Genomic DNA, 13,412 nt, shown 5'->3' on the forward strand with positions numbered 1-13,412 from the left:
ATGAGTCAGAGCCTTTTGACCTAGGTTTTGCATTAACATAAGCAGAAACAAGTTTCCAGTGGCATTTATAATATGCCCTCACCCCTAGGAGACAAGTCTGAGCTCTGGCCCTAGCTGCAAGACAGACCCTTTGAACACCAAGGCTCCTAAAGATTATCAAGAAAGAGTGAACCAGGGAAGTTGGACATTGTGATCGGTGACGTGGCTCAGGACATTTAACTGGAATCCTAAATACAGACGTAGTTTTATATCATATCTCTAAGCTGGTAAATAGGTTGTGTCCAATTTGAAGACTTCAAAACATCTCTCAGTATATCCAAGATGGGCATAAAACGTAGGTAATATTTACTGAATGCTTCTATATGCCAGGCACTGTTCTAGATTTTTACAAATATTATTCATGTAATTCTCACATATAATTATTACATAGGTATTTTACAGAAAGGAAGCTGCGAAACGAGGAAGTAACATAACTTTCTCCAGTTTGACACCAGTAAATAATGAAGCCGAATTCAGACTCAGCCATGCTCTGGACTGAACTACTAAACCACATTTCCTCCCTCTGGACATCCCAAAGGTTGCTGCTTTGTTCCACTGAATTTTAGAGGGCATATCACTAAGGAGCCTTCAATGGACATGAAGGTGAGGGAGAAACATCTATACTTTATGCTCTGCAGCCGTTATCTCAAAGACCTGCTTTCTCTGTATTACTCACTGTCATTTAATTAATATACCAAATAATCTTACCAAGTGAGTATAAAACCTTTTTTAAGCACTTAATCAAACCTAGGATCATAAACCACCTGTCAACACCCTTACTAGAATTTGTCACAATACCACACAGGAGACGAAATCAGTGTTGTTGGTATGTGGTCCTGCTGTGTAGGCAAGGCTCAGAACTCCAGCTCTCCAGTTTCTCCTGGTCTGATTCATTTTGCTTAGCGATCTGAAATTCAGCTCCCTACATGCTTTGGGCTGTGCATGTATATTGTTGTTATCAATTAGTAGCAGTATTTGCTATTGATAATAGAACCTCATATTTCTGTCCTTTGGGTGTTTGTGCATGGCTAGTCTTTACAGCCACAGATATGTTTGCACTGACATCACCTTCCCAGGACTATTCCTATGGGTTAAATGATTTGCTTACAGCAATTGCAGAGGGACGTGCTATAGAATACAAGATGAGCAATAAAGAGAAAGAAGAGAAAGGGTACCACAGCCTAGCTGTTGAAGGGAGTCCAGTGAAAGCTCAGAGAGTCAAGCAACTTCCTCGTACTTGCTTCATTAGGATCATAAAAGTATTATTCTTAATGATGCAGTTTTACATTTTACAGCTCCTTTTTACTTTGAGAGATCCCAAAGGGTTTTGCAAACTGTATGCGCGGCTTCATTGTTTTCATGTAGTCATTGCTCTTTGTTTCCTCCCAAGGAGCCTCTTACTAATAAGAGCAGAGGCAATGATGGTAGTAATAATCAATAGAGAAAGGTAAAATTTAGGCATTATAACTTCTCCCCCAACTCTGCCCAGTGTAAAAAGGGGCTAATCTTTGCCTCCAGGATTCATTTCATTTTCTGTGCAGGGAAGGGTGGTAGCGGCTCCACATCCACTAGCGAAGGCTGAGTTCCTGCCTATTTGCACCACTGGGGACAATTAGAGCAAAATGAAACTGCAAACATCAAGAGGGGAAGGGCTGAAAAGAATTCTAGCTAGAAATCTTGAGATTTTCTCCTGTTTGTTACAGTGAAATATAGATTTTAATGCCCTAAAGACACTAAAACCGTACTGCCAACTCTGAGAATGTGAAACACAACAGAAACACAGGGTCAGGTCTAAAGTATGAAATTTGGAAGAGATGAGTAGAAGTTTGAAATAGAAAAACAGGATGTGTGTGGTGTGAAAGCAGAAAGTCTCAAGGCTAATAGCCACATTAGCAACTCTGAGCGAGCATCACATTCCGAAGTCCCCAAGCCCCAAGCCCCAGAAGCCCGAGTACCTTGCTAAGAGCATGCTGTCTTTGGGGCCTGTTTCCCATACCTTATTAAGCCCAGCTCTCTGTGGACTCAGAACCTATTTCTTGAGAATCATGATCATCTGCTTGAATTAGGAGATTTTTACTTACCTGGAAATTCTAAAGGCTGTATTTGGTACTAGCTATTGCTAGCTGCCAGAGGAGAAGTTCAAGAAATAGGGGTTTCTTTATTCTTTTCTCCCCTTTAAAAAAAATCAATGGGTTAGATTCCACACAGTTTGGTCATGCTGTACTTTACTCTTAAATATTTTAGTTATTTAACATATATTTTAATAGCACTTTCCATGTGCCAGACACTGTTCTAAGTACCTAACAATATCACTCATTTAATTGTCATACAACTCTAAGAGATAAGTACTTCTCTTTTACAGATGAGGAAACTAAGGCACAGAGAAGTTAAGTAATTTGACTAAAACTGCATAGTAAATAAGTGCTAAAGCCAAGATTCAAATTCAGAAAATCTGGCTCAAGTCCATGTTTTCAGCATTATGCTATGTTGCCTCTCTTAAACATGGTAAATTATGCTTGCAAATTTTGAGAGGCACTTTTCAGTAGAACATCAGGAAAATATTATCAAAGCAAAGGGCAATGAGAACTTATAATTCAGGAAAATAAATGTGCCTGGATATATTTCCATAGATTGCATCCATCAAAATCTTATTTTTAAAATCATTATCTTATTAATCTTAAATTCTAAGATTTTTCTCTCCTAAAGGTAGGAGCCATGCATTTATAAATGGTGTTTCATTTTTGTCTTTAAAACTGCTTTCTCATTCAAAGTATTGGAGATGGGCAGGGCTAAGAAAGGTTTGGACAGGAGGATGGAGCAGAGTAATGAGCAACTGGATTCAAGTCCTGGTTTTGCTACTTACTATTTGCATTACTTTGTGCAAAGTACTTAATCTTTCTGTACCTCAGTTTTCTGGTCTATAAAATGGGGTTATAATAGCACCTACCACACAGGTTGTTGTGAGAATTAATTGAGATAATACATGTAAACTACTTAGAGTGCCTGGCACATAGTGAGCACTCCATAAAGGCTGGCTATTACACTGGGGAATCAGGCAGTAGAATACAATGGGGATTAAATAGAAGACCTAAAACAGATAGAGCCAATCTCTTCTTTCTGTTAGTATTCTGGGAGAACTTGCATATGGCACCTTCATCAATGAGGGCAACAGCAAGGCCAACCCAGCCTGGAGGTGTGACCTGCAGTTTAATTTCTGAAATCTCCACCCCTGGCCCCAGAGGGCCAAACTCAGCCAAGCCCAACCCCTGCACCCCTCCCGGTGCATTGTGCAGACTCAGCTCAGGGCCACACTCACAGGAGGCCACCCGAGGCAGAACTGCTGCTTAGGCTGCCAGGCTGGCAATTGGGAAGGCTGACAAGCTTGGTCTGGAAAAGTGGGAGGAAATGGGTGGGGGGAAGAAAGCGGCCAGTGGGACCTGCCCGGTCACTGTACCCTAGGGTGTATTCTGCCCCTCTGGGGACTGGCTGGGAAAACCCATCCTGACTGTAAGGCCCGAGGATTGCCATTTCTACTTTTGGTTGTTTGTTCATCGTGTCTTTTTGCTTTTTAATTACGTGGGTGATGTATGCTTGTTGAAGAAAAATTGTGAAATGATGCAGTAATACAGTAAAAGAAATCTGCTCCTTACCCTTCTCCTTTACCTGCAAAAAGAAACCCAGTTAGCTATGTGGAAAGTTCCTTATTATTCCACACTTTTGTATACCTTTACCTAAACACACACACACACACACACACACACACACACACAGAGAATGTTCTCTTCTTACACAAAAAGGTAAAGGGAGGGACCATACTGTTTACAGGCCACCTCCCCCACCTTTTTTACTCAAAATCTATCATGATCACCTTCCCAAGGCAGAACACATAACTCATATTTACAAACTACATACTCCTCCATTGCATAGGATTCCAATTTTTATTTAATTATTGGCCCCATGGTAGTCATTTTGGTTTTGTTGTCATTGTTTGGTTTTGTCTTCTCCACCACACTTGATGCTCCTGTGAAAATCATCATATCCTCATATATGTATTAGTATTTCTGCAAGAATGAGTCCTAGAAATGCAATTGCTTGGTCATAACATGCATGTATTTTTTTCATTTTATTAGACACTCCAAATTGAAAAGAACCGATTCTTAAAATGTAGCCTCTTGTTGAAATTGCTGTCAAAAAGTAAAAGGTGACTGATAAAAATTTTACATTTTAAAGTAAGGGCATTGATGAATACTTCTTTGTTTCAACGTAATGTTTTTCTTATTTTAAATAAATATTTTTTTAATTTATGCTTTGGAAAATACAATATTAAGATGTCCCATGAAGCAAACCACATTTGGCAAACTAAAGCTTAGAAGACCAGTCAAAGAAAGCAGAGTGAATCATTTACAAAGTGTGCTGCTCATTATTAATATGTGTTCAAACTTCAGCATTGTCAGTGCCATATTTATTTCTCAGCAGTGGTTCTTAGAGTTATTCTAAAAAGTTGTTTAAGCCCCAAACCAATATGAATCAGACTCTCCAGGAGTGTGGATTGGGTAACTGAGTTTTAAAATGTTTCCAGGTGATTCTGAAGTATGATGAGGTTGAGAACCACAGCTCTATTGCTTGCTCATTTTGTAATCTCTGAAATGTTTTTTTTAAAGTAATGCAGCCAGAGGGCTGTTTCAAGATGGCGGTGGCTGCGGTGGTTGGCGCGGAGTAACTGAGGTGGAAAAGGCGGCCACTGGGCCTCAGGCAGCCAGGAAACTTGCGGACCTTCCTCTCGCCATCTCTTAAGGGAGGACCGCAGCTGCTGGTGGCCGGTCGTGGGGGGTGACCGCCACTTTGCCCCCAGCAAGAGAGGCTGCCTCATTTACAGGCAACAGCTTTGAAGTGTGGAGCAGGAAAAGAACTGTTTCTTAGCTGCAAAAGCGAGTCTCGAAACAGGGAACACGGTGCCAGGGCTGCTGTGGATGCAGACAGGATCCCGGAGGCCGGGGCCGCGCTGAAGGCGGCCAGCTGCCCTATTCAGGATTCGAGGTTTCAGGCCAGCATTAAAGAAGATTCCTGGGAGTGCCTGAGCAGCGCTGTGACTGAACAGCCCGAGGCGGCAGCGGCCGAGAACGGGGAAGGCGACAAACCAGAGTCAGAGAGTGAGTGCCCGACCTGGCACAGCCCTGTGAGTGACCCCTGGACCAGCCCTGTTTGGGGGGCTGATGCCCACCCGGCTCCCGCCTGCATCACCAGGCCACTCACCGCCCTGGGACTGCCTCCATTTTCCCAGGTGCTGGCAGCTCCGCCCGGCTCAGCTGTCACTGAGCCTTCCCACTTGCTTGGCCCGGCGCGGGGCTTTCTGGAGCCTGCGGGCCGGCCTCCCCTCCCACTCCCTCCGCGGTTCTCTGGTGGGTTGGTGACGTGGGGCGTCCCGGCCAGTGTCGGGAGGACAAGGAAGTATGGGCGGGCCGACTGTCACTCCACCACACCCTGGACTCCGGCCCCCGGTAAATTTCCTGTTACTGGGAGGCAGATACCATCTCTGCAGCCACCAGTTCAGAAAAAAGCCTAACCAATTTCTGGTTGGGAATAGTGTGGTAGGAGAGTTCCCAGGTCCGCTTGAACCTGCCAGAGAGCTGGCTGCAGGCGGGCGCTAGACTCAGTTTATACCAGGGGGATACAAAGGTGAACAAGTCCCGAGAAAGATCTACACAGTGCTACAAAGGCACCCAGAGCGACCGGTCGTCAGTGCATAGCAGAAACCTGGTAGACTTCCTGGGCGAGGTGGTGCCGAGCAGGGTCTTGAAGGCCCAGCTGATAGACGAGGGTTGCAGAAGACACACCCCAGCCCAGCACAGTGCTCACAGAGTGGGGAGACATGCGGCCAGGGAGACGGAGACTCGACAGAAACCACACACCCTGTGGGGTCGCCACTGCACGATCCAACAGCCTGGGCCAGAGCACATGGAACAAGGAGAAGTCCTGCACAGGAAGTGAAAGCTCAACAGAGATCACACACCCTGTGGTACGTGATCCACCAGCCCAGCAGAGTCCAAGCTGACCAGAAAGGTGGCTCCCCAGAGAAGCCCAAGACCCGAGGCAACCACACACACAAGGCACTAGAGGCCAACTGAGCAGCCACAGAGGTAGCCATACCAAATTGGCAACCACAGCAACATCCTAGTTATTCATTAGTCTCAAACCGGTGGACTGTGAAACCCCCGACCACAATGAATAAACACCAAAAAAAAGATACCAGAAATACAAAAAATCAAGAAAGTACACCACCAAAAGTTAATAAATCTCAAACTCTAGATCCTATAGAACAAAAAGCTCTTGAAATGACTGACAAGGAATTTCGAGTGATAATTCTAAGGAAACTGAATGAGATACAAGAAAACACAGCTAGACATCATGATGAAATGAGGAAAAGTATACAGGATCTGAAAGAGGAAATGTACAAAGAAATCAATGTCCTGAAAAACAATGTAGCAGAACTTCCTGAACTGAAGAAGTTATTCTGCGAAATAAAAAACACAACGGAGAGTTTAACCAGCAGGCTTGTCGAAGTTGAAGAGAGAACCTCTGAACTTGAAGATGGGCTGTTTGAAATAACACAAGCAGACAAAAAGAAAGAAAAAAGAATCAAGGACATTGAAGAAAATCTGAGAGAGATATCAGACAACCTTAAGCGCTCAAATATCCGAGTCATGGGTATTCCAGAAGGGGAGGAAAATGGAGATTCCATTGAAAACATATTCAACAAAATAGTGGCAGAAAACTTCCCAGGTATAGGAAAAGTCACAGATCTTCAGATCCAGGAAGCTCAACGATCTCCAAACGTATTCAACCCAAAAAGGCCTTCTCCAAGACATGTCATAGTCAAATTGGCAAAACTCAGAGACAAAGAGAGAATCTTAAAAGCTGCAAGAGAGAAGCATCAAATCACCTATAAGGGAGCCCCAATCAGGCTAACATCAGACTTTTCATCACAAACCCTAAAAGCTAGAAAGGAATGGGATGATATTTTCAAAATACTAAAAGACAAAGATTACCAGCCAAGAATACTCTACCCTGCAAGGCTATCTTTCTGAAATGAAGGGCAAATAGTATATTTCTCAGACAAACAAAAACTGCGGGAGTTCACTACCACACTACCACCCTTACAAGAAATCCTCAAGGGAATACTGGGTTTGGTTCCTGAAAAATAACTACCACTGCCATAAAAACCCAAGAAAAATCAATACCCAGTAGTATAATAAAAACGGCATTCATGAAGAGAAAACAAGCAAACAAAAACGCTATCTACAACCTAAGGAACCAACAAACACAGAAACCAAACAGTAAATCAGAAAGCAAGGAACAAAAGACACCTAAGACAACCAAACAACCAATAAAATGCTAGGAATAAATCAACACCTTTCAATAACAACTCTTAATGTAAAAGGCTTAAATTCCCCAATCAAAAGACACAGACTGGCTGACTGGATCAAAAAGCAGGACCCAACTATATGCTGCCTACTAGAGACCCACCTCACCCATAAAGATTCACACAGACTAAGAGTGAAAGGATGGAAAAAGATTTACCATGCAAACAGAAAAGAAAAACGAGCTGGAGTAGCTATTCTTATATCTGACAAAATAGACTTTAAACTAAAAACCATAAAAAGAGACAATGAGGGACACTACTTAATGATAAAAGGACTGACCCATCAAGAAGACATAACAATCATAAATATGTACGCACCCAACGTTGGAGCAGCCAGATTTATAAAACAAACTCTATTAGACCTAAAGAAGGAAATAGACACTAATACCATAATAGCAGGGGACCTGAACACCCCACTGTCAATATTAGACAGATCATCTAGGCAAAGAATCAGTAGAGAAACACAAGATCTAAACAAGACTCTAGACCAATTGGAATTGGCAGATATATACAGAACATTCCACTCAACAACCTCAGAATATTCATTCTACTCATCAGCACATGGGTCATTCTCCAGGAGAGATCACATATTAGGTCACAAATCAAGTCTCAATAAATTCAAAAAAATTGGAATTATCCCGTGTATCTTCTCAGACCACAATGGATTAAAACTAGAAATTAATAACAAACGAAACTCTGGAAACTATACAAACACATGGAAATTAAACAGCATTCTACTTAATGACATATGGGTCCAAGAAGAAATCAAGCAGGAAATCAAAAAATTTATTGAAACTAATGAAAACAATGATACATCATACCAAAACCTGTGGGATACTGCAAAAGCAGTATTGAGGGGGAAATTTATTGCATTAAATGCTCACTTCAGAAGAATGGAAAGATGGCAAGTGAACAACCTAACACTTCACCTTAAAGAACTAGAAAAACAAGAACAATCCAAACCTAAAGTTAGCAGACGGAAAGAAATCATTAAGATCAGAGAAGAACTGAATGAAATGGAAAACCAAAAAACAATTCAAAAGATCAACGAATCAAAAAGTTGGTTTTTTGAAAAGATAAATAAAATTGACAAACCATTAGCATGGCTAACAAAAAAAAAGAAGAGAGAAGACTCAAATAACAAAAATTAGAAATGAAAAAGGCGATATTACAACTGATTCATCTGAAGTACAAGGAATCATTCGAGACTACTATAAACAACTATACGCCAACAAATTTGAAAATCTGGAGGAAATGGATACATTTCTGGACACACACAAGCTCCCAAAACTGAACCATGAAGACATAGAAAATTTGAACAGACCAATAACAATAAAGGAGATTGAAGCTGTTATCAGAAGGCTCCCAACAAAGAAAAGCCCAGGACCAGATGGATTCACAGCAGAATTTTACCAAACATTCAAAGAGGAATTGACACCGATTCTTTACAAACTATTCCAAAAGATTGAAATGGACGCAAATCTCCCAAACTCATTCTATGAAGCAAACATCATCCTGATACCAAAACCAGGTAAAGATATAACCAAAAAAGAAAATTACAGGCCGATATCCTTGATGAATATTGATGCAAAAATCCTCACTAAAATACTAGCAAACAGAATACAGCAACACATACGAAAAATTATTCATCACGATCAAGTGGGATTCATCCCAGGGATGCAAGGTTGGTTCAACATATGCAAATCAATAAATGTGATACACCATATTAATAAACTCAAACACAAGGACCATATGATCATCTCTATAGATGCTGAAAAAGCATTTGATAAAGTTCAGCACTCATTCATGACAAAGACCCTCTATAAGTTAGGTATAGAGGGAAAGTATCTCAACATAATTAAAGCCATATATGACAAACCCACTGCCAATATCATCCTGAATGGGCAAAAGCTGAAAGCTTTTCCTTTAAGAACAGGAACTAGACAAGGATGCCCACTCTCACCACTCCTGTTCAACATAGTGTTGGAAGTACTAGCCAGAGCAATCAGAGAAGAGAAGGAAATAAAGGGCATCCAGATTGGAAAAGATGAAGTCAAGCTGTCCCTGTTTGCAGATGACATGTTCCTATATATCGAACAGCCTAAAACCTCTACAAAAAAACTGCTGGAATTGATAAATGATTTCAGCACAGTAGCAGGATACAAAATCAACACCCAAAAATCAGTAGCATTTCTTTTCTCCAATAGTGAACATGCAGAACGAGAAATCAAGAAAGCCTGCCCATTTACAATAGCCACCAAAAAAATAAAATACTTAGGAATTGAGTTAACCAAGGAGGTGAAAAATCTCTATAATGAGAACTACAAACCACTGCTGAGAGAAATTAGAGAGGATACAAGAAGATGGAAAGATATCCCATGCTCTTGGATTGGAAGAATCAACATAGTGAAAATGTCCATACTACCCAAAGTGATATACAAATTCAATACAATCCCCATCAAAATTCCAAAGACATTTTTCTCAGAAATGGAAAAAACTATCCAGTCATTTATATGAAACAATAAAAGACCACGCATAGCCAAAGCAATGCTGAGCAAAAAAATAAAGCTGGAGGCATAACACTACCTGACTTTAAGCTATACTACAAAGCTATAATAACCAAAACAGTATGGTACTGGCATAAAAACAGACACACTGACCAATGGAATAGAATAGAGAATCCAGAAATCAACCCACACACTTACTGCCATCTGATCTTTGACAAAGGCACCAAGCCTATTCACTGGGGAAGGGACTGCCTCTTCAGCAAATGGTGCTGGGAGAACTGGATATCCATATGCAGGAGAATGAAACTAGATCCATACCTCTCACCGTATACTAAAATCAACTCAAAATGGATGAAGGATTTAAATATACACCCTGAAACAATAAAACTTCTTAAAGAAAACATAGGAGAAACACTTCAGGAAATAGGACTGGACACAAACTTCATGAATACCACCCCAAAAGCACGAGCAACCAAAGGAAAAATAAACAAATGGGGTTATATCAAACTAAAAAGCTTCTGCACAGCAAAAGAAACAATTAACAGAGTTAAAAGACAACCAACAGAGTGGGAGAAAATATTTGCAAAATATACAAAGGATTAATATCCAGAATATATAAGGAACTCAAACAACTTTACAAGAAGAAAACAAGCAACCCAATTAAAAAATGGGCAAAAGAGCTAAGTAGGCATTTCTCTAAGGAAGATATACAAATGGCCAACAGACATATGAAAAAATGCTCAGCATCACTCAGCATCCGGGAAATGCAAATCAAAACCACACTGAGATACCATCTAACCCCAGTTAGGATGGCTAAAATCCAAAAGACTCTGAACGATAAATGCTGGCGAGGTTGTGGAGAAAAAGGAACTCTCATACATTGTTGGTGGGACTGCAAAATGGTGCAGCCTCTATGGAAAATGGTATGGAGGTTCCTCAAACAATTGCAGATAGATCTACCATACAACCCAGCTATCCCACTGTTGGGAATATACCCAGAGGAATGGAAATCATCAAGTCGAAGGTATACCTGTTCCCCAATGTTCATCGCAGCACTCTTTACAATAGCCAAGAGTTGGAACCAGCCCAAATGTCCATCATCAGATGAGTGGATACAGAAAATGTGGTACATCTACACAATGGAATACTACTCAGCTATAAAAACGAATGAAATACTGCCATTTGCAACAACATGGATGGACCTCGAGAGAATTATATTAAGTGAAACAAGTCAGGCACAGAAAGAGAAATACCACATGTTCTCACTTATTGGTGGGAGCTAAAAATTAATATATAAATTCACACACACACACACACACACACACACACACACACACACACACACACAAAACCGGGGGGGTGGAAGAAGATATAACAACCACAATTACTTGAAGTTGATACGACAAGCAAACAGATAGGACATTGTTGGGGGGGAGGGGGGGAGGGAGAAGGGAGGGAGGCTTTGGTGATGGGGAACAATAATCAGCCACAATGTATATCGACAAAATAAAATTTTAAAAATAAAATAAAAAAATAATAATAATAAAGTAATGCAGCCATTCAGTGGCATTGCAATGATAAAAGAACACTAAAGGGCAGTTGTAAGTGTAGCATTTTCTGAACTTCGAATTGACAGAATTTATAAAAAGAAATGCAACTTCAAATATTCTTTATTTTCGTGAAACAATCATCATGTAAAAAATAGTTGTTCAGGACCAGGATGAGATTATTTGCGACATACAGGTTCTAATAAAACCAAACAATACAATCAATAAGTTGGAGTTTTGAAGAAAAGATAGAAGGACAACACATGGAACCAGGCAGGATTTATGCACAGAGGGCGAGTGGAATAGAAATTTTTGAAGCTCAAAGTCATAAGAAAATTGCTTCAATTTTTAAGAATAAATGGGCACTGCCCAATATGAGGCAGATAAAAACGTGAGTAAATGATTATTATTATGGTGATAGTAAAACTACATCATAAGAGATGAAAAAATAAGAGAAGAGATTCTCAGCACAGGAGGTGGTCAGGCCAGAGCCAGCACCAGTTCATGTCAAAGCCAGCAGCAATTCATAAAAGTCATAAAAGGTAATTGTGGAACAGGGACTTGGGAGGAATAATCACAGAATTAAAACCCAGGCCTCCTCTGCACAAGGAATGGATGGGTGAGGTGTCCTTTACCTTTTTCTCTCACTAGAATCTTTGTGTCAAATGGAAAATCAAGTAATTTATACCCACAAAAACGACTTTATGCTGTACGTGCAGTGAAATTAAGATTTTTATAATAGTTAATGAACACTCCATGCTTCAGATCATTTGGACAATAGCCTGATACTCTATATCTGGCAATTCCTAGGTGACTCAACATTTAGAATACTCTTTTCTTACAATACTGTGTTCCATACTTCCACCCTTTTTGTTAAGACTGGCATATGTTTATGAGGGTTAGAAAACTCATTTGGTAAAAATCCAAAGATAGAGTCCACCACATTTGAAGGGTGAAATGGCACCTGGAATCCTAAAACTAGAAAACAACAACCAAGACAAGAAAATAGATGATAACGCCATGGGTTTCAGCACCCCTGCTCCTGTTAGGTCCAGGCCCCAGGGCTTACTGGAAGTCAATTCATTCAACCTAATTTGAAGAATTAGCCCAAACCCTTGCAAAAGACTTTGTGTGATAGTATATAAAGCAACGTGAATAGTGGCATCCGACTACAACTTTCCAAGACAATCGAGACAGTGGCCGAAGCCCTGGCTAGGAGACAGAACACTCCTTCAGGCATGTGTGTTGTGTGTCGGCCTCGGCATCGTGACATCAAAATAGCCATTTCAATGGTGAAATCATATGTATTGGTTTTTCTGGGATGTTGTTAAAGTCTCACAGGCTGCTGTACACATCTTAAAACAAAATTCAGATTCACTGTGATTTTTTTCAATAAATGTATTTTAAGTCATTCTGATAGGGTCTCAGAAGCAAAATAAGAATAGGGTAAGAATAGAATAACACTACTACAAAAAGGCTGGGAATTTCTGTATTAGGAAAAGTAAGCCAGTGCCACAGAGAACACTGAGATTAGGCTCCTTCAAAGGAGAAAAGTTGCCTAGAAGGACGTAGGTAGAAGGAAATACACAGAGAACAAAGCTACACAGAGACCTACTTTTGGTAAAGAAACAAAGTGACTTGGAGGAAGAAAAGTGTCATGGAAAAAAACAGAGAGCTCTGAAGGTAAAAACAAACATGATTCTGATGCACAAAGCAGGAGGGAGCCCACGGCACACATGTAGTAAAAATCTGTTATAACATTTACTAAGAAACAGAAAAAAGAAAACAGGGCAGCAAAATGTCACATGACGTAGATTCTAGACAATTTAGCTATGCTGTTTTAGAATTGATTTTTAGTTTTTAATCCAAGTCACTTTGGCATCTCTATTATGAGAGCTA

This window comes from Cynocephalus volans, chromosome 2 (genome assembly GCF_027409185.1).
Source record: "Cynocephalus volans isolate mCynVol1 chromosome 2, mCynVol1.pri, whole genome shotgun sequence".
NCBI classification, from domain to species: domain Eukaryota; kingdom Metazoa; phylum Chordata; class Mammalia; order Dermoptera; family Cynocephalidae; genus Cynocephalus; species Cynocephalus volans.